Raw genomic sequence first — 23,802 nt, forward strand, 5'->3', positions numbered from 1 at the left:
AATGAATGGTAGGGATCAAAGACGGGACCTTCAGATGGGCGCATGGCCTCATCAAGAAGGCCACTGCTGTTACCTGGACTCTTAAGATTCAGATCAGACTGATTTAAACCCCCGTGACCCAATGCCCTCCTGAGATTGCTGTGCCTTTCCAGTGGACTTACAGTCTTACGGTACTCGTGAAATTAACGTAGCTTACGGATTAATAGTAATAGCTAACACACTTACCAAACTGGGCACTGTTCTCTGAGTCGTACAGATAATACCTTGTTTAATATTCACAACAACCTTAGGGGGACTATTACTATTATCAGAGGAAACTGAAGTACAGAGAAGATAATAACTTCCCGAGATTAACAGAGCTGGTAAGTGTTGTTGCTAAGATCCAAGCCCAGGCAGTTTGGCTCCAGAGCCCAAGTTCTTGTCCATTAAGTTTTGCAGCCCTGTCCTGCAGGGCTGTTTCTGTTTTGCACCTCATAGACCTTGAATGAAATAACCTCTTTATTTGATTTACCAAAAAAAAAAAAAAAAAAGAGAGAGAGAGAAAAGAAAAACAAGGTCACACGAAACATTTATGTAGCAGACTTTATTTATCCTTTATTAGAGGATGGAACAAGTCTGCCTTATAGCTATTAAAACAACTTAAGACTGAATTGTAAACACCAGGGTACCTAAAAGGCCTTCTTTTTTTTCTGTTCTCACCTTCCAGACTGAACCTTCTGAAAGAACCTAGGGCCTCCTTCTCACACTCTATTGGGCCACTTAACCTTTTTTATAAAGAAAGGAAAAAAAAAAAAAAACAGTTTGTTCCCAAAGAATAATCCTGACACTTGCCACCAAGGTGATTATTTTTATTTACCCTTGTCGCCCTGGCATTCAGAAACCAGAGAAAACCGAAAGGCAGTTTTAAGTAAACGCCCTCTAAAGGGCTGAGAAGCTGGAATTACATTAACAATAGTCCCTCACACACACCTGGCTTCACCTGAGCGCAGCGTGAAAAGGACTGTTGTTCACGGTTTTTCTTAGGTCATATGCACACATGTCAAGGGACAACTGTGTCAGCAGCAGCAGGTGCAACATCTTTGAACACTGATACCACATGGGCCTCAGTAGACTCCAGAATGCGTTCCACAGGGATGCCTCCTAGAGCACCTGGCACTGCAGGCACACGGCGTCTTGCTCTCGGGTATTAAAGTTCAATGGAGCAATTTAAGGAGCCCAGTCAGGGACAGGATCATAGGTATGCAACCTTTGCAACTGCACAGAGCCCTACCCTCAGAAGGGCCCTGAAACTTGATTTAATTCTCTGCCATCGCTGTCGTGAAATTCTTAATAACTTCTGAAGAAGGAGCCCCGTATTTTCATTTTGCACTGAGCCCTGCTCATTCTATTGCCAGCACTGGCCCAGGTGGGTGCCCTGCATCTTCTCATCTGCTAGGTCAGCAAAATACCTTTTAAAGGGACAGGAAAGTGAGTTAAAACTGTCAGAAGATATTAAGCCAAACAGCCTCTCAGCTTGATCACATACCAACTAGAATTCGACTTTGAATGGCATCAGGTACCTCGGAGCTGTCTCCTCAAAGAAGAGCCCAGATACTGTAAGCCCATCTACAAACTGTTACCAACCCTCAAAGAGAGAGACACAGAAACTGAGACTGAGCATGCAGAAATGTTTTTAACAATTTGACATTGCCACAATATTCCAATACATGATCTTTTTTCTAGTCATTTGCATTGTATTTTATAAAAAGTGGACTCCGTGACAGATGGGAAGGGAGGGGGGAATACACTAGTCCTTGCCACAGATGTTTTGAAAAGCCCTGCCCAAGAGTCAGAATCTCTTTTCCAACAAAGACTAGGGAACAGGTCAGGAACACCAAGAAAAGAGACACCACCAATGAACTGTCAGATTAAGATACTGCCCTTAGGAATTCAGGGCTCTGGGACTTCCGACGGAGACTTACAAAACACCTAAAATATTTTAGAAACTGGCTCTTGTCTAACAGCTGCCATAGAAAACATACTTCATTTCTTGGAAAGTCTTCTTGATGTTATCAAATTTGAAGTATATTCTTTAGACTCAAATGGAGGGCAACAGTAGTTTTATATTCCTACCATCTTCAGGTCCACAATTAGATGTTAGCAAGCGGTATGCTCTAGGCTGGAAACTGGCCTTTCCACACCCCAGGAAGGCCAGCTAGACTCAGGGAATTGTTTACTGCCCTAGTGCGCTGGTGCTAATTAAAGACTGCATATGAGGGCTTCCCTGGTGGCGCAGTGGTTGAGAGTCCGCCTGCCGATGCAGGGGACACCGGTTCATGCCCCGGTCCAGGAAGATCCCACATGCCGCGGAGCGGCTGGGCCCGTGAGCCATGGCCGCTGAGCCTGCAAAGACTGCATATGAAAACATACTAACACAATTTATATTCTCTGGAACTCAATTAATTTTCTAGGCAGTATTTGCTTCCTCTCTGGGAGGAGGATGACTCCCAGTAAGCTTACATTCCACGTAGGTGGAACTAGGTCAAACGAGGCTGCTTCCAGCCTAGTGAAGGAACCTGCACTTCCTCTCCTGAGCTTTATAAGTCACACTCTTCTCTGCGGAGCAGACAAAAAGAGGCAGAGCAGTGACCAGGGCTCATCAGATTGTTGTTACCAAACAGAGCTTTGGCAAGATGCCATCTGCTCACACCCAGGGGTGCTCCATGAAGTAGCCCCCAAAACTCATTCTTGTGTCTACTAAGAGGTCTTTTGTTGGGTTTTTTGTTCATAACTTTACACCCTCAGGAGAAATTCCTCTCTGTCCTTATTACAAGCAATAGTTAAGTTTTTTCTGTCCATTTAGTCTCTCTATGTCATGGACTCTCTAAGTTATATAAGTGATCAAGCAGCGTTCTCTTTCTTCTCGGCTGCTAGGATACCAATTAGTATCAGATTCCCGGTCCTTTTGTACATACTATGTAGGCTTTTATGGAATGTGTTTTTACATTTGGTTTGTTCTTAGCTCTGTATTACATATCGCTCTAGCTTGCTTTCTCTTTCCTGAACTACTTATAATTTATATCTCACTGTAAAATACTTCAGTTGCTGTTGGAAGAAAATATCAGGAAAAGAGAGACCGGAGAAGAAAGAGGTGGGACACAAATAGGGTAGACGGGAGAAGAGGAAGAAGGAAAAAGGGAGGGAGGATGGAAGGAATTTAGGAAAAAAGAGAAAAGGCAAGGCAGGGAGGGGCCGTATTCTTATGGCAATGAACTGAAGAGTCTCACAGAATTCACACATTGAAAGGGTCATAGAAAAGGAAGTGGAGGATAGATTACTCTGGGCTTCAATCACGTAGAAATAATTCCAAAGCTGAAATCTGAGAATTGCCCTCCAACTGTGTTGCTCACTATCGCTCTTAGAGTATGTCCAAGTTCAAATGTAACAAGATACGGAATGAAGATTTTCCTATTGTTTCAGAAGTTTGGCTTCAAATCCGAAAGCTTCAAATCTAAGGACCAAAGTGGAGTATTATCCCCTTCCCCATTTAGAAAAAGAGGTCCTAGACACATCCCCACAGAACTTAACTAAGAAGTGGTCAAACTGCTTTCTTCAACTACAGAGTCCATCAGCCTGGAGGAGCTGAAGATGCAATAGAGGAGATTTTTCTTGAAAGACACTGGTAGGAATGAAGAGAGCTTAATGTTTTCTCTCACCTCCTGTTGGGATGCTTCCTTTCACACACACACACACACACACACACACACACACACACACCCCTCAAGCCCTGAGAGAAACTCTCTTTGAGATTGGAATTATCTTCTCTAAGTGTCTGGTACCTCAGCCTCCAGCTGGATATGTACAGAGCTGCAGAATCTCGGAGGCTTGTCCTTCAGAGAAGACTTGGGAAAATGTGACATGCTGACAAGTGTCTCCAGGACTTTGGGGCTACACCTGAAGAGAGAGACTGATGGCTGCCTCTCCTTAGAGAAGTCTGAGGATGGGAGGCTGGTTGGAGGAAACTAGAACAGAGGATGAGGAAAGAAGGCAGCAGTGGGGGGTAACCTACACTTCCAGAGTTTTCCTTTAGGCCAAGAGAAAGTTGCAGGAGGGACCCAGGCTCTAGCCATCTTGAAAGGATCCCAGCGGAGAGGGCAGCCCACAGGGTGGAGGGAACTACAGAGGTGTACCTCTGAAGCAGGAGAGGAGGAAGGTTCAGAGAACTGACCCAGAGGAAGCCTCACCTGTGAGGGATTTGCACTGTGGACATCCCCTGAGGGGCCTCCCCGAAGAACCCACCAAGGCACGTAGCAGGAAAGCAAGCATTGGGCATCCACCATAAAGAGGGATGACAGCTGGACCAGGGCACAACAGTCAGGCAGGGGGCCCTTTGCTCCTTTCCTCTGATGCCTGGGAAAGCAGAGGCCATGCCTGGGTTAGGCCTTAGTTAGGGAGAAGTGATACTGCTCCGAATTTAGTGCCAGCTTAATTTTTTTTAATTAAATTTTTTTCATAGCTGGGAAAAAAAGAAAAAAAAAAAGACTGTTCTAATACCTAAAAGCAACTATAAAAGCAATGGGATCTCTGGTTCCTGGGAAGGGAACTCTAAAAGGCAGTAGGAGGAAAAAAGTTTTCCTGATTTATACCCTCAGGTCCCACCCATTCGCCCATTCAATAAATCATTTACATAACTTTAAGGATTCTGATTCAAAAGACAAAACACTTGAAACGTTACCAAAAAGAAGACTGAGAAACCTAGTAATATAAAGCACCCACATTCTCCTCAGAACTCTAATGTGTTAACTAAAAATTAAATCGATAATATTATCTCACACCTTATTTTTTCTCTTTCTCAGGTAAATGGTTGAGCTTCCCTCTTCCTTCTCCTTTCCCAGATTCCCCCATTTTTAGTTTACTTTTTCTAATTAGTTTAATTAGAGTAAAGAAAAAAAGGACAAATAACAAAGGCAGGAGTTTGTAAGTTTCAGAAAATTAGTACGGTTTCTAAATTCATAGGGTATAGTAGTTATAATAACTCAGTTACAGAGACATTTTCATACAACAGTGAATTCATTCAATTTTGTATGCAGCCCTATATGCTGTGACTTGCTTAGAGGACTTACTCCCCAGAACAGAAGGTTTATAAGCCATATATGCATAGTGACTTAGACTATATCACTTTCAGCAATGTAGCTTCATGAAATCAGCCCTCACCAAGCTCCTTTCTCAAAGCAGCTTCATATTCTTGCTGCAGTCAGCAGTGCCAAATGTTTCACCATTTGGATAAAAAATTCTCCACTGAGAAATCCTAAATCATTTGAAAATTGCTTTCATGACTATACCCTAAATTGGCCCTCCAAATTTTTTTCTCTCCATAAAATTGAGTTTTCAAAATGAGTGTAGTTTATTTTCTTTCCTAATGACTACTTCCAAAATCTCTGCATACAGGCTGTTTTAACTGGGTGGAAACAGGTGGCTGGAGCCGGAAAAACTGGGGCCTATGTCTCCAGCCCACTGAAACCTGTTTCCTCCCTGGCAGCAGCTATCCTTCTGAGCATAAACCATGAATCCTCCGCACTAATAATACAATTAATCAGTGACTGCTTTTAGATAAATGCATGTAAAATCTAGAATGCATGATTAAAATTAGACAAAAATTGGACAGTAGAGTAAATCAATTTTTATGGACTGTGTGTGACCCTAACTGGTAAAAACCTTCCAATCTACAAATTGTTCCAGAAATTCATAAATGAATAAATAAATCAGTAGGTGATTTCATATAAATTTTCTGATACTCTTCTATTTACACGCACTACGTCACAAATGATTACAGATCTTAGTGCCTTAAAACAACTGTTTCATTTGAGGCAGTATTTTGTGGATCAAAGATGTAGGAAGGGCTTGTCTGGGCGGTTCTCAATTGGGTTGTCTCAGGAGGTGGCAGTGAGATGTGGGCTGGGATCAACCGAAGGCTCTACTGGGCCGGCCATCCAAGATGTCCCCCTCACAAGGCCGGCAGCTAAGCATTGAGCTGGGGACAACCAGAGTGCCAACACATGGCTTCTCCCACACGGCAGTCTCGGGGCTGGACCACATAGCAGCTACTTCCCCCAGAGTGAGCTTCCTAAGAAAAACTGGAAGAAGTTGTGTGGCTTTTTCTGAGCAAGCTTCAGAAGTTCCCCAGTGTTGTTTCCACTGCAATCTGTTGCTTAGAAGCTAGTTACTATGGATAACCCAGATTCCACAGGAGAGGACATAGATCCCACCTCCCCATGGGAGGAATGTCAAAGAACGTGAGGACCTGTCTAAAACTGCCACGTTTCAGTTCATCTATTATCAGGAAATAATCCCCCCACCTGTTTGCTTACGAACTGCCCACCATGCAAAAGAAAACTTCTGAACTTAACATTACCCTTTAAAAATCCTGGCTGAAATGTAAAGCATTTGAAAATACAAGATTTAATTAGTTAGTTTAAAGCAAACATTTCTGGTTTTGGTTTTGTTTGGGGGTTTGGGGGTGTCCACAGATATTTTGTTTATTTTTACCTGGATGGCATAGATGAAATTTAAACATTTTTTAATGGGTTGGACACTGTTTCACTGGGACTGAGACATCTCTATGAATAATTCAACTAATGATTTTGGTTCTAAGACATGGCTTGGTTAGTATTTTGACACCATCAATTCAAACAAATTTTCCAAATAGAGCTCCATTCTACTAACTATAAAATAATGAATCGCTAGGTTACTGACAATACAAAGGTCAATTAAAAGCTTCTCTACCCCTTTGGCAATGTGCAAGTCATTATCGTTTTTCCACCGCTCTGAAGTTCTCTTGCTTTGCGTTATCCTTTTCCCAGGCAGACTAGAAACACTTGAGTAACTCTAAGATGAATTCATGATCTTTCCAGTGGAACCTCGAATCTAAGGGTTTGGGCATTTCTAAAACTCACTTTTCAACCAGAAGGAATAGCATACCCCATGTTTCCTGTCCCACTCGCCCTGTATGTGGTTCACATATAACAGGTTGTGAACATCTTTGTTTCCTTGTCTCTCTCTCCTGCTGAACTATAAACGGTCTCAGTGGCAGGAATGGAGCTTTAGTCATGGTTTCATCTGCCAAGGCTAGAACATGGAAGATGCTTAACAAATGTTTGATGATTTTATTCTTTCTTTTTCTAGTAAAAGCATTGCTTTTGAAGCCTTAAAAAATGTGTAAGTATATACTGCTTATTTAAATGAAAGCTGGGGGCTTCCCTGGTGGCACAGTGGTTAAGAATCTGCCTGCCAATGCAGGGGACATGGGTTCGAGCCCTGGTCCAGGAAGATCCCACATGCTGCGGAGCAACTAAACCCGTGCGCCACAACTACTCAAGTCCGTGTGCCACAGCTACTGAAGCCTGCGTGCCTAGAGCCCACGCTCCACAACAGGAAAAGCCACCGCAATGAGAAACCTGCACACCACAACGAAGAGTAGCCCCCACGCACCACAACTAGAGAAAGTCCGCGTGCAGCAACAAAGATGCAACACAGCCAAAAATAAATAAAATAAATTTTTTAAAAATTAAAAATAATAAAAAATAAAAGAAAGCTGAATACCAGGGTTTTTTAAACCTTCCAAGGACTACTGTTTTGGTAACCTAAATCAGTGGTTCTCAATCCTGAGGCATATTGAAGATCTTAAAAAATTCCAAGTCTTAACCCCAGAAATCCTAATTTAATTGGTCTGTGATGGGACTTAAGCAACCATATTTTTTAAAACACTTTTTTAGCTTTTTATCTTGAAATAAGTTTAGACTTAAACATAAAATTGCAAAAGTAGGGCTTCCCTGGTGGCGCAGTGGTTGAGAGTCCGCCTGCCGATGCAGGAGACGCGGGTTCGTGCCCCGGTCCGGGAGGGTCCCGCGTGCCGCGGAGCGGCTGGGCCCGTGAGCCACGGCCGCTGAGCCTGCGCGTCTGGAGCCTGTGCTCCGCAACGGGAGAGGCCACAACAGTGAGAGGCCCGCATACCGAAAAAAAAAAAAATTGCAAAAGTAGAACAGCCTCCCCAAATGTTAGCATCTTACAAATCTGTAGTATAATTTTCAAAACTAAGAAATGAATATTGGCACCAAACCTTTAATCAAACTACAGATGTGAATCAGATTTACTGGTTTTGCAGGAATGTCCTTTATTTGTTCCAGAATTCAATCCAGGATTCCGCATTGCAGTTAGCTGTCATGCCTCCTCGGCCTCCTCGGGTCAGTGACAGTTCCCATTCTTTCCTTGGCTTTCATGACCTTAACATTTTTAAAGAGTACTGATCAGTTAACTTGTAGAATATACCTCAATTTGGGAGCATTTTGTTTTATGATTATTCAATTAAGGCTTTCACTTTTTGCCAGAATTCCACAGAAGTGGCCGGCCCTTCTCAGTACATGATATTAACAGGTACATTATGTTGACATATCTTATTTCTGGTGGTGGTAATCTTGGTCACTTGATTGAGGTGGTATCTGCTGGGTGTCCCCACTGTAATACTACTAGTTTCACTTTCGTAATTAATACATTTCTTGAAGAAAACACTTTGAGTCTATGCAAATATCCTCTTTCTCCACAAACAAGTCAACTAACTTCAGCAGGTGTCCCTGGATCTTGCCTGCAACAATTCTTACTGTGGTGTTCAGATGGTTACTTTCTATCTCCCTCTTTCCTCCCACACTTATTAATTGAATTCTTTTGTAAGAGAATACTATCCCTTCTTCCCCCATTTGTTTAACTAGTCATTTAATTTTATTTATGTTAGTATGGACATGTGCATGTAATTTTTTAAGCTCCCAGGTTATTCTAACTTGTACTCGGGATTGAAAATCCCTGCTACGTGATCTGTGAACCTGACTCCTGTCCGTCAGCTAACACGACCTTCATCCTTTCAGTGTGTGTGTCATTGATATGACCTGTTCCCATACTTCTACCAACTTCTCAGTTCCAACTGAGTGCATCTCTCCTCTGCCCTAGACAAGCTTGGCCACACCTTGAAACATCATGACTTAGAACTCTTGTACTTCTAAATTTCTGAGCCTAATCCCAAACTCGTAGTTATTTACATAGCCCACTTCTTCACACCTACTAAAATGAGCTTTGCTTTTAGCATAAACTCAAAACCTATAATATCATCCCCACCACATCACTTTCCTTTAGTCTTCATTAGCCTCCTACCTAATTATATGCATTAGTTAATCACTTCCATGTTACATTCTCTAGCAAGTCATGATTACATGAAATTTTAAACTCTTATAAGGAGGGGTTTTGTATCACTGCTGTTGTTATCTTCCTTTCACTGCATTACATTCAGTAGATATTCTTGTCCCTTATTACTCTTAAAAAGGAGACAGCAGGCCCAAAATGGACTCACTTGTGCTAAAGCCCACATCAGCAAACCAAGACTTAATACCTAATTACTGTCTCAACCCCGCTAGGAATATAACCTTGAACCAGTCAACCTGAAATTTTCTGGTCAGCACTAGTGAGGTTATCCACCCAACAGGCCCTTAGGAGGGTGACCTTGCCTGAAACAATGCATTCTTTGCTAATACTGTCCTTTTCCACCCCCTTCCCACCTTTAAGAACATTTTCTACAGCTTGGCAGACCTCTTTACTACTCACTAGATGGGATGCTGCCTGATTCATGCCTTGCTCAACAAAGCCAATTAGATCTTTAAAATTCACTCCTTTGAATTTTTCTTATTTAACACAACTTTAGTGTGAATCACAGACCCAAAACACTGACATCTCCTGGGTGCTTGTTAGCAATGCAGAATCTCGGGCCCCCCTTCAAACCTACTGAATCAGAATAAGAATCAGTGTTCTAGCCCAGTGAGTCACAAATTTAATGTGTATATGAATGACCAGAGGATTTCACTAAAATGCAGATTACGATGAGTAGATATGGAGTGGGCCAGAGATTCAACATTGCTAATAAGCTCACAGGTGATGCTTATGCTTATGCTGCTGGTCTCTGGTCTATACTTTGAATATCAAGAATCTAGTCCAGTCATTCTTAAAATGTTGTTGTAGAATATTATTATCAGTATCACCTGGGAAATTTTTAGAAATGCAAAATCTTGGGCTCAACCTCAGAACTATTGGATCAGAAATTCTGTGAGTATTACTCGGCATCTGTGTTTTAACAAGTCCCTTTGGTGATTCTGATACATGCTAAATTTGAGAACCAATGGTCTAGTCCGTTAGTTCTCAACGTTGGTTACACATTAAAATCATCTGGAGAGCATTAAAAAAAAAACACTGATGTCTGGTTCCCTCACTCATAGATTCTTAAAGTGAACACAGAATACGTTCACTTTTTTTTAATGTGTCCATGGACCACTTACTAACACAGACCATATAAAACAAGTCTCAATAAATTTGAAGGCATTCAAATCATACAAAATCTGTTCTATTCCCAGACTGTAGTTAAATGAGAAACGACTAAGAGAAAAAAATCTGGAAAATCCCCAAATATTTGGAAACCAAATACACTCTAATAATCCATGATACAAAGGAAGCATTGAAAGGGAAAGTATTTTGAAATAAAAACTTACCCTTTTTTGTAGATAAGGCATCTACAAAAAATTTACAGTTAATATCTTATTTAAATGGTAAAAGACAGAAAGCTTTTCCCCTAAGATCAGAAACAAGACAAGGATAGCCACTTCCATTATTCCTATTCAACATTGTCCTGAAGATTCTTACTAGTGTAATAAGATAAGAAAAAAAGAGACAAAAGTATCAATATTGGGAGAATATGGAAAGAAGTAAAACTGTCTTTATTCAAAGAGACAATTTCTATGTAGAACATCCTGTGGAATCTACCAAAAAGCTACTAGAACTAATATAGATACCAATTTGATCTACACGTTCAACATAATGCAGTCAAAATAGGCCTTTTTTTTCTGTCGAATTTGACGAGCTGACTCTAAAATTTATATGAAAATTCAAAAGACCCAGAATAGTCAAATTTTTTGAAAAAATAAGAATAAAGATGAAGGAATTACACTACCAGGTTTAAAGCCTTATTGTAAAGCTATAGTAATCAAGACGTGTTGCACTGACATAAAAATAGGCAAATAGATCAATGTAACAGGATATAGTCCAGAAATAGATGCACACATATATAATCAGTTTATATTGATTCAGTAATAAGAGGAAAAATGACCTAATTTTTAAAAAGGTGAACAGACCCTCCACCAAAGAATATATATGATTAGCAAATAACCACATGAAAATATGCTCAACATCATTAGTCATTAGGCAAGCACAAATTAAAAGCACAATGGGCTATCACTATGAATCAATTAGAAATGACTAAAAATGTAAAAAGAGTGACCATATCAATTGTTGGCAAGGATGTGAAGGAACTAGAAATCTTATACTGCTGATAAAAATGTAAAATGATACAGCCACTTTGGAAAACAGTTTGTCAGATTCTTAAAACTTAAACATCCACTTATCATATGACCCAACCATTTTACTCCTAGACATTTATGCAAGAAAAATGAAAGCCTATTCCTCTACAAAGACTTGCTCATAGCAGCTTTATTTGAAATAGCTACAACTCAGATGTCCATCAATAAGTGAATTGATAAGCAAATTATGGTTTTTCCATAAAATGGAATACTACTTAGCAATAAGAAAAAGAAAATAAGGAATGAATACATGCAACCTCTCTCTGGTAAAAGAAGCCAGACCTAACAGAGTATGTACTATACGATTTTATTTCTATAGAATTATAGGAAACGCAGACTAATCTATAGTGACAGAAAACAGATGGGTGGTTGCCTGGAATGGCAGGAAGGGGCAGGAAGAAGAGTTTACAAAGGGGCATAAGGAAACATAGGGATATGTTCATTATCTTGATTGTGGTGATGGTTTCATAAGGGAATACATATGTCAAAACTTACTGTATGTTAATGATATCCAGTAAAGCTGTTTAAAAAAAGAAAGACATTACAAGAAAACAAAACTACAGGTCCAAATCCCGCATGAACATAGATTAAACAACAACCATAAACTAGATCCCAAGTTCCCTCACCCAGAAATTTGGATTTAATTGGTATGTGATATGACCTAGATATCAAGACTTTAAGTTCCCTGCATGATTTTGATATGCTGCAAAATCGCTGTCCTATTCCATGACCCTAAACTGGCCCCCACACCCTGGAAAACCCTCACTTAAATTAATGCCCACAGCTGCCAGGGAACCATGTTTGAAAAATGTGAGTAGGCAACGTAAACCCATCATCGCTTCCAGAAAACAACCTGAAGTACCTAATATTGCTGGCTAATCAGTAGTATCATCTCAGTAAAGTGAAGAATAACTTTATTTAAAAACAAACAAAAACCAGCAGTGGGATGCTAAGAGTTCAGTGCAAGTGCTAACAACTAAAAACACATGTAACCATAGCTGCAGCATGTAAGGAATAAGTAACTCAGAAAATGACGTTTTCTTAAATGCCCTGATGAACAGGGAAAAGTGAAAGGTACAAGATAATTTTAAAGAAAAAAAAGGAAAAAATGCAGAAGTTCTAGATAAGGGATCAGGTAGTGAAGGAAGTCAACAACTTGAATCACCCCTCTTAAAGGCACTCTGTCAATCGAAGTTTATATTTACTTTCTTTTATTTGGTGCCGTCTACGTTTTTTCTATTGTATAGTATTAACTGTTGTTTTAGTTTTTAATCTACTGTTTTATTGTTCCTTTCTTCAAAAAGATAGCCGAAATTCTTTTCTTTCTTCTTATCAGCCATGTAAATAGTTGTGCAGTTTTATGTTTTGGTTTACTGGTTTATTAATTTTAAGGATTTAGGGCTTCTTTTTGAACTCCTTTTACTGTAAGAATGTTTACATTCCTTTTCACCAACTACTGCTTATTGAAGGATGTGGGGAAATTAGTTCACTGGGCTCAATCCTCAGCTGTTTTCTTTCAGCAGCTCTGATAAGGCCCAACAGAATTCCTTTAGGAACAAGAAAAGAGACAGAAATCGATGATTTCAGTCATTTGTCCCTCCCTAATGCGGACTAACGTTTGTCCTGAATTCCACTGAAACACTTTGTAGATAATGATAAATCCGTATGATCCTAACTGAATACTTGGTAACCTTTCTATTTGTTAAAGGCAAGAACCCAAGAGGGAAGCAAGAACACTTCCAGATCATGTTCGACTTTCAACCAATGTGCAAAAACTAAAGGCGCTAAAATCCGTAAGTTTTGTACCAGTCTTCCTCGACTTACAAAGAGGTTAGGTCCTGATAAACCCATTACAAGCTGAATATATCATAAGTCAAAAAATGCATTTAAGAGACTTCCCTGGCAGTCCAGTGGTTAAGACTCCACACTTCCACTGCAGGGAGTGTGGGTTCAATCCCTGGTCAGGGAACTAAGATCTCACATGCCACGTGTGGGGAGGGACAAAAAAATGCATTCAATACATCTAATTCACCGAACATCATAGCTTAGCCTAGCCTACCTTAAACGTACTCAGAACACTCACATTAATTAGCTTACAGTTGGGCCAATATCACCTAACACAAAGCCTATTTTATAATAAAGTGTTAAATATCTCACGTAATTTATTTAATACTGTACTGAAAGTAAAAAACAGACTGACTATATTGGTACAGAATGGTTGTAAATGTGTGGGTTGTTCACCCTCACGATCACGAGGCTGACTGCCCAGCATCACGAGAGTATCTACTGCATATCACTAGCCTGGGAAAAGATCAAAATTCAAAATTCAAAGCATGGTTTCTATTAAAGGTGAATCACGTTTACACCACTGTAAAGTCAAACCACAGTTTGACAGGGAACACCTGTATATGGAAAAACCTTTAACATCATTTATTAGAAATGGCAAAACTGCAATTTTGTTTTTTAAATCTTTACAGCCAGGATACTATTTAACTGTAGAAGGTACAGGACTCTCTTCCGGAGGAAATGAAATAAAAAAGCTCAGATCTATATTATAATAATATAATAACTATATTATTTCATACAGAAATATACCAGGTAACATTACAAATTTAGACATGGATCAAAAAATGGCTTCCGAATATTTATGCCATTAGGTGGTACAAAAAAATGGACCCTGGTTCTACACGGCCACATTAATAAGAAGAGAAAGTAGAACTTCCAGGCCCTCACTGTAGTGCGGAGTGCAGCCTTAATGAATTGGGCTATTGGAGAGGAAATATATTAGGGTTTCTGGAGAGAATCTGGTGACTAGAAGAAGGAATGAATAGGCTTTACCACATGTGATCTTGAGCACAGTTTGACAGAAATGAGTCATGATAAGGAGAATATGAGAAAAAAAATTTCACAAAGAATGGTGTGTATCATTACTGACAAGCACAAGGGCAACTCAAATAGAGAACTGCAAAGAAGATTTGTTGTAGCAGACACAGTCATGACAAAGGTTCCATTAAGATAGGATGACCCTATAGTTTCATATCTAAACAGGACACTTTTGAGAGTAAGAAGGCACAATTAATAATTGCTCTGCAGCAACAGGCATAAACCAGTACTATCCTGGGTGAACCAGGATATACAATTCCTTACAGAGAGCAGAGGGCAATGAGATTAGGAGGAAGAGGGCCACGGAAAGACCAGAATCTCTTGAGAAGATACTTAGACTTGATGTGACCGGTTACTGGAAGTTACTACAAAAGAAGTCATATAAAATAAAGAAAAAGATATTTTTTGTGTGAATGCAGCCATTCAAATGAAGATAGACTAAAGACAAGGAGATGGGCAAGGAGGTTGCTAAAGGCAGCAAGCTGGAGGCTCTGTGACTGTAGAATGAAAAGATGCCAGGAGTGGACTTCAGAAACATCTGAGGGAAAGAAACACAGGATGGATGGTAAACTGACTGTTGGCCAGTTAAGCAAAACAATACAGTGATATGACCATCAATGTAGGGATGGGAAAAGAGTTCAAAAAAGAAACCTGGAGAAACGTCAACACAGATAAAGAGGCTCAGGAAGTACATGCAAAAACACATGCATGTATTTTTGTAGAAAATAAGACAAGGAATTAGAAGAGTCCAGAAAAGCATGAACAAAAGGAGAAATAAGTGTGAGGATGGCGAAAACAGCACAGAAACTTTGAAATCAAGAGCACCCAAGATGAGAAGGTGGTCAGTGCTGTTAGACCAATATCAAGACTGAGAAGGAAAAGATAGATTTGGGGGCTTCCCTGGTGGCACAGTGGTTGAGAGTCCGCCTGCCAATTCAGGGGACGCAGGTTCATGCCCCGGTCCGGGAATATCCCATATGCCGCAGAGCGGCTGGGCCCATGAGCCATGGCCGCTGAGCCTGCGCGTCCGGAGCCTGTGCTCCGCAACGGGAGAGGCCACAACAGTGAGAGGCCCGCGTACCGCAAAAAAAAAAAAAAAAGGAGATAGATTTGGCTTGAGAGACCTCACCAAGAGGTTTCATTAAGCAATTGAAGTCAGAGATTAAAAATATTTTGTTACTGTGGTTATAAAAAATGAGAGCTATTACAGTTCTTTGAGAAATACTTGCAATTCTTTCCATATGATATAAGGAATTGATTGGAAATATAATTGGAAAATAGGAATTTCATAGAATTTTGGAGAAAATGCATGATGGCTGCTCTTTTGTTGCATTTATTTATTGTTGTGTTCAACATGCAAAACTCATTAATTTACCTCTTTTGATACTCTCATTCTTGGTAACTCTGGGCTCTCCTTGGTTTTCTGATTTATAACTTTGCACTCAATTTTGACTTCAGACTCCTACTAGGCAAGCTTCAGTTCAATCAAATCCCATCCAAGCTAACTAAAATATTTTAAACCATTACTCCTTTATGAATTGATTCATTTTTCAGTGTGATATAATTTGAGGAGGTATTGAGTATGAGAGTAGTCACCCAATGAGATTACAGAGCTGGGGAAAAATGGAAATGATCCTTTGGGCAAGTTCTTCCAATGACCTAGAATCTTTAGAACTAGATCTCTCAGTCACCTGTGAAATACAGGTGGGGAAAAATTCCTCTTTCCCTAAATTGCTTGATATCTGAAGTTGTGTAGATTTATTTTCTAATTAAGTCTAATTTTTTGGAAAATTAGGCCTGGCGCCTGAAATTTCTGTATTCACTCTGTTATCTGATAGAACACCTATAATATGCAGAATGTACCAATCGTCTTTTTGATCTTAAACATAAATTAGATTGTATTCTCATTAATTGCCTTCTAAGTGAATTGACCTTGAAATGAAGAATTCTAATAACCCTTCTTTTTGGCTTCATTCTCACCTTTTTCCACAAATTTCTCCTGATTCAGGGCCTTACTTGCCTTAAACTTTTGTATAAATTAGAAAAACACCTTTTCCTCAACATTTTCCTTCAGTGTGTCAGAACAATATCCTAAGAAATGTGAACATCTATAACATCTTTGACTTGAACGGTGCCCCTAAAGTTGGGTAGTGTACAGCCTGCACAACCGTCCACAGCAGCCCTGGGAAGCTGCCCCTGGTGCCGGTCTCCCTCTGCTCCAGTGCACAGAGTCACCTAGATGAGCTAAGGCATGGACTCGAGGCCCAGAAGAATGAGGCAATTCTTCCATAAAACCTCGTAACACACAGTGATAAAACCAAAGGCAGAGATCTAACTTCCTGGCACTTCTGACCAGGATAACCTGAATCCCTCTCAGTAATCCTCCCAGAGCTGCCAATCTCCCACTCAGCAGTGATGCCCCAGCTCACCCCAGGAGGGATGACATCAATGTTACCTCTGCTCAGGGCTAAAGCTCAGTTAGGGAAGCAGCCTTGTTCTAGGAAGGAATGCCATTTTCTGACAGCGTGTTTCTAATAACTGTCGGTGCTTCTGCATCCAAAGAGGATGGTAATACCTTCCTGCCTATCTCACAGACTTTAGGACTCTCTAAAGGAATAATCTCTATGAACATTTTCTTAACTATAAAGTGTCATAACCAGATAAGCTGGCATAATCTTATAACAAAGATATTTACTAAAAGGCAAAAAGAAAGTAAAACTTACGATTAGTGGGAGGAGAAGTTGGGTTGCGCTTACCCTGGGGCTTGTTCTAAGAAGACTGCCTGCCAGTGCCTCCCTCTCTCTGATTCTGCTGTTGCAACAGGTATAAGTCATATCCCCCAAATACCCTGGCTGCCAGCTAAACAGGTGAGACACATCCTAGCTATACACGTACCCGGCTCCCCGCAGCCACTCTATAATAAGAATACATTAATTTTATGCAGCACCTTTCATCTGAGGATTTCTAAATATATTTTAGTCATTAAGTAAGTCTTAGAGCATCAAGTCAGCCTCCTAAATTTTAGAGAAGTTGCAGAATGTTAAGGCTCAAGATCAATGCCTGGATGGAAATGAAATATTCACTAAAGTTCATTCCTCTCCTCAGGTGTATGTGATCATCTCATTTTACCTTTTTTTTCTTCTTTCTGAGTCAATATACATGAACCAGGGTGGGAACTAAGAGCCTTGACACAATGGACAAAGTATTAAAGACCTGGGCCCACGCTCTGACTTTGCAGTCACCCGGACCTGTGGCCAACACCCTTCCTGGGTCTCAGTGAGCATATGTAAAGGACTTGAGGCCACTGAGGTTAATGGTTAGAGCATCTCTAGGGAGGTAGATGTGAACTCATTGTGACTGAAAAGAAGATTAAATAGCAAACAGCTGCACTAAAATTCAAATATATATTCTCTGCATAAGCCTTTCATCTTCTGTTCTGTATCTGGTCTTTGCCCCCAAACCTCTCACCGTGTTGACTGACCGGAAATGAACAGTAATGAGACAGTGATTGATTGGTTCAAACCAATGAAGACGTAATCAGGTCATGGTTTTGAATATGAAACACTGTGCACAGAGTTTTCAGATACTCTATCAGCCTGATTTGATTACTACTAACACACCTGAACCTCTTTAGATGCCGGTAGTACCTATTTTTCCCCCAATGCTTCTTCTGGCTTGATTAGATGTTCCTAACACTTAGAAGTGCTACATACTCAAGCAAACTGTCTTAAAAGATCTTAAAGCCTTCTTCCTGCTGAATCTTCACAAATGTCCTTCATACTTGGCTTCCCTTTGAAGTCAGCAGACAATAACACTTGATTAGATTTATTTAAGCTTCTCCCAGGCCCTCATTCCATGTTGCTTTCAAAAGCCCCACATTGGGTTTGTCCTGAAGAGGTAGAGGCATAAAGAAGATAAAAAGGCTGAGAAATGATATGCTTTATGTGTATCCCTTTTTTCCAAGGGACGTGCTACTGCTGCTGCTATTAAAACATTGATTTAACAGAATTACTTTATATCCTAAGACCCCAAGCAGAAGAGGCCCGAAGGAATTCTTCAGACGTTCAGCTCCTTTCAACTATGTAGGCTGCCTCTTCTTTAGAAACCGTAAGAGATAATCAATGCTACTCTGAGGGCTCTCCTCCTATTAAATAAGAATTATAATCCAAGGAAGTTTTAAAGCAATACTTTGACTTCTGTTTTAACTTTTTTTTGTTTGTTTTTTGGTTTTTGGGGGGGTGGGGTACGCGGGCCTCTCACTGTTGTGGCCTCTCCCGTTGCGGAGCACAGGCTCCGGACGCGCAGGCTCAGCGGCCATGGCTCACGGGCCCAGCCGCTCCGCGGCACGTGGGATCCTCCCGGACCGGGGCACGAACCCGTGTCCCCTGCATCGGCAGGCAGACTCTCAACCACTGCACCACCAGCGAAGCCCTGTTTTAACTTTTGGTGCTGGCTGTACCAGAGGACCATTTCATGATTTGAGGCTGACGCTTAATCCCTGTGGGCCCCTCAGCTTCCTTATCTGAAAGTTGATGAGCTAGAACTGAATGACCTCTGAGATCTCCCTTTCACCAAGAACCCAGGCACTTCAGAAGCCCTGGGTGGTGGGGGTCAGGGGCGAGGTAAAGAGTGCAGGCTCTGAGGTTAAGCTGCTTGGTTTGACCTCTTGGCTCTGCCACTCCCCTGCTATAATTCTGTAATTTGTTCATTATTCTCTCCCCAAATATGGCCTCATGTCTATCAAACTGCTCAGATGCATGTGTGGTGAATCCTTCCCCGAATGGGTCTTCTCCCCTCCAGTCACCAGATCACCTCCGAAAACCTCACCATACCTCCTCTCCATTTAGCTGAACATCCCATGGCTGCACCACATACAATCTAGCAGGGAGGGGAAATACGTATCAATACTGCCTATCAAACTGCCTACCCAGAGTTGGACACAATCTATTCATAAATTCAGGGTACTGTCAATAACCTGTATATCACATTGAAAGTTCAAGTTGGAAGTTCATTCAGTAAGAGCTAGGAAATTGGACACTTTTTTTACTCAGAATGAAGATAATCATTTACATTTATCCATTTATTCATTAAAAAGAGGACCCTTATTTATTTCCTGATTTTTTCTGCTTTGTTCCTTGTGGTGCACAGACCCTAAGGTGGCTCTCTCGATTATTGCCCTGTGGTATTTACACCCTTGTGTAATCCCTGCCCTTGAGTGTAGATGGGACCTGTGGTTTGTATCTTACCAATAGAATATAGCAAAGGTGACAGGATGTACAGAATTACATACATTTGATTATAGTACATAAAATTGTAATGTCCTTCCTACTAGGATATTCTCCCTTCATTCCTGGCTTTAGGAGGCAAGCAGCCATGTTTGGAAAGTCCACAAGGCAAAGGGCTGAGTACTAACAGCTAGCAGATAACTGAGGTCTTCAATCCGACAGCCCACAAAGACCAAAATGCCGCCAGTAACCACCTGAACTTAGAATCGGATCCTTCCTTAGGTAAGACCCCCAGCCCCAGCCAGCAGTGATTTCAGCCTTGTGAGATACTCAAGCAGAGGTATGAGCTAAGCTGTGCCTCAAATCTGGATCCACAGAAACCGTGAGATAACAAATGTGTGTTGTCTTAATCCACCATGTTTGTGCTAATATTATTACATTGCAATAGACAAGCAACATAATCCTCAACTTAAACTATCTACTTGAGTCAAATCTGTCTCATTCCTCTTATCTTAGTCAGCTCAGGCTGCTATAACCAAATAGCATAGACTGGGTGGCTTAAACAATAGACATTTATTTCCCACAGTTCTGGAGGCTGGGGAGTCCGAGATCAAGGTGTAGCCACATTTAGTTCTTGGTGAGGGTTTGCAGACAGCTGCATTCTTGTTGTGTCCTCCACAGTGGAGAGAAGAAACTCTGGTGTCTCTTTCTCTTCTTAGAAGGTCACTACCCCTATCATAGTGCCCTGCCATCATGATCCAATCTAAACCTAATTACCTCCCAAAGACCCACCTCCTAATACCATCACATTGGGGATTAGGGTTTCAACATATGAATTTTGGGGGAATATAATCATTCAGTCCATAACATCTCTCTTTTTGTTTCTTCCTTCCATAATTTAGCTCATTCTATTACCACTTCCTGAAACATTTTTCCATTTTTCAAAGCAAACACAGTTGTCTCTTACTTCTCTGGACTCTCATGGTACCAAATTAGAACATCAGCACTCTAAGAGTTAGAACCATATTTATTTTATTTTATTTTATTTTATGCCACTACAGGTATAGCGGTCTTTGCTTTTTGAAGCCTAAATGAATAATAGAGTGCCTTGCATATAACAAAAACTCAGAATGGTTATTTTTACATTAATAGAGGAAAATACCATGTTCTAATTTGTACTGATGAAAAGCACAGTGATTCATATTTTTAGTGAAAACATTAATTACTGTTATAAGTAAGTGTTAATATCCCCTTAAACCAAATACATATTTTAGGGACAAGCTTCAACTTAAAATTGGGTTTAATATTCCATTCATCAAGGGTGTAAATATTCTTGCAGAAAGAACTCTTAACAAATGGGTGAATAAAAAATAACGTTATAAATAATATTTTTTGTTTTGCTTATTATATTTTTTTTTGGAAATAAGTATTTGTTTCCAGAATGGTACTCATTATAGATTCAGGAAGTTAAAATGTACACTTAAATCTCTGTTTTTAGAAATTATCTTTAGAAAAAAGATAATTACTTGCTTTAAAGATGAAGTATATTTTAAATAATTCATTCATAAATACAAAAGACTCTTTAATATCTTAGTCTGTTACAACTAACCCTCATTAAATTACTCACAGTAGTGAAAAAGAATAGACACTAAAATGCTGAAGTTTAAAATAACCCCAGGCACTGATGTTGTTTTCAGGGTTCACAGTGAGCTCAGACAGAGCCAGATTTGGCCTCTCTCCTTTGACCAGGGCTCTGAAACTACATGCACTTCATAGGGGTCTGTGGGAGGTGCAGTGACTCACCCAAGGATGCTCTTTTTCATATAAACACATTACAGCACTGCTCTGAGACTCAGACCCAATTGCCCTTGGGCAAATCAGAAGAGTAGGAGCTTTGTCTATATTTGTGGACTAAGAAAATATACCATGTTCATTCTAAAGAGGAGTTGAAACCAGATAAGGCCAAGGAGGGAGGAACTTTGAGTCCAATGTGAAAAGACTGTAGATAACCATTCATTTTTACATTAAGGAAAACCAAAATGAATTTGCCTTGGAAGAAAAAAAGGTTGACAATTTCTAATGAGAAAAGAAGGGTTGGTTTGCAATTCTATTGTTTGACCCTATAGTTTCCCAACGTTATTCCTCTTTGCATTTTATCAGACATACATAGTGTAAGACATAATACAGGGGATAGTTATATGTGTATGCATACATACACATACACACACATACATATATGTGCACAGGCATACATACATATTTAGAGAGAGGGAGGAAGAAAGCGAGAGAATAAGAAGGGGAAAGTAAAATAACTTTGCACATCACCAATTTAATATCTTTCCACCAGTGCTTTCAGGGCTGAAACTGACTCACACCCCTCCCCCCATTATATATATATATATATGTGCATTTATTTTATAGAAAGCATAGGAGTGTGTTACAAAGCTTGGCTATATTATTAATAAAATATTATAAGTAACTGGGGGAAAATATTATAACTTTAAGGCTTATATACCAGTGTAACAACATACAATGTTGTTTTTGAACTTGAAACAAACATGGAAAACCTAACAGTTAAGGAAAAATGAGGTTAAAACAAAGGACATATACTTTTATACTAAATATGACAAATGCTCTTCACCTCGTGGTTATTAGCTCAGCTCTAGTGTCACAGATCATTAGGTAGCAAATACCATTCATTAGTACTTGGAGGAGAAATCTGAGTGGTGATGTAGAATAGCCTGTGGCTATTAAGAAAATGAATGGAGATTGGGACATATTATTTGTTCTTCTTAGATGATGTGCTCTTAGAAGACTTGAAATGCTATGTCATCAACCCAAGAGGAATAATAAAACACATAATTACACAAATATTTAATTTTCCTCAACTAAGTGTATCCACTATACTGTTTGTCCAGAGTATAAAAATAAGAGTTTAAAGAAAATTGACTCGTGGAATGTTAACTCTTTAAAATCAAATTGTCAGGTGATTGGATGCAACCCAGATTACCAAGAAAACTTTCAAGATGGTCACGAATTAAATAATGTCACATGATTATTTGGTTTCCTTAATTCTTAATGATCATGAGAAGTCCTTTCTGAGGTCACTCATTCCCACCTGAAGTTGACCTAGACTATTCAGCTGTTAAAATATCTTGCAAATTTTTCTTTGCTGCCGAAGTTGGGAGAATTTGGCTGTGGCTAGTACTTCCCTAGTCATTTGCCTTTATTAACTGCACTTTAACTTCCAGTAATTTATCTGGTATAAAATGGAGCAGAGCTCCAACCTGTTCTGAATTCTACCAAGAAGGACTGAGGAGAAAGAGAAGCGATAGTTGAGAGGTTTTTAAAATGCACCAAAGCAGGCTTTCCTAGAACGTTTGCCTTGGGGTCCAAAGCCAAGCCTATGCCTCTCTCTCAAGCTGGGCAAGTGGCCCTGAGTAAAATCCCAGAGTATTCAGTTTCAGCTCCGGAAGCCATTAACAATGGGAGCCCCTTCAGATGAGAACAAATGATTTGCAAATGAGCTATCGTATTCTCCATTGTGGATAAGAGTCTAAGTCAAAAACAATGATATGCTTTTCTTTTTACTTTCCCATTATCATAAGTATAAAGAAATTTCGAAGAAGCTTGCTCCAAAGTTAGGGCTGTCAGGTAAAACATCGAGGCTGCAGAGCTTATACATTTGTGCCCTCAATTCTCTCTCCATTGTCTCCTCTCAAATTCTTTTCCTCCCACTCCATGCTCCAAACTAACCCCACACATTAACATACTCCAGATCTTCCTTTGAATTTTTATTCATATTTTCTATGTCAACAGCTGATTGCATTTTGCCCCAATCAAAGCCACACACTAAAGGTTTATCAATCCACTGGTACAGTATCAACAAAAATCTGCCAGAGCAAAGATTAGGTCTTGAAACGTGAGGAACAGAAAGACACTTTATGTTTACTTTTGTTGATTGGGTGGACTGTTTAGCACCAAGCCAGTTCTGGGAAAGCCCAGAGTCAAGTCTTCATTGCCAAGAGGAGTAGAAAAGGAAAATCTTTTCAAGGAAAAAACTGGAGTCAAGTTGCTTTTACATCAACTGATGTTCCAAATGATTTTGAGATAACCTGGTAGAGTGGCAAGTTTACAGAATTTGAAGACCACATCCAAGTGTAAGGCAGAGACCACAAAAGTTTTGATGTTAAAAGAGCTTAGAGCATTCTACATTCTTTTAATTCTGGAGATATGCCTAGAAATACAAGTGAATGATCTTAGTTTTCTTT

This window comes from Stenella coeruleoalba (assembly GCF_951394435.1).
Source record: "Stenella coeruleoalba genome assembly, chromosome: 12".
Taxonomy (NCBI): domain Eukaryota; kingdom Metazoa; phylum Chordata; class Mammalia; order Artiodactyla; family Delphinidae; genus Stenella; species Stenella coeruleoalba.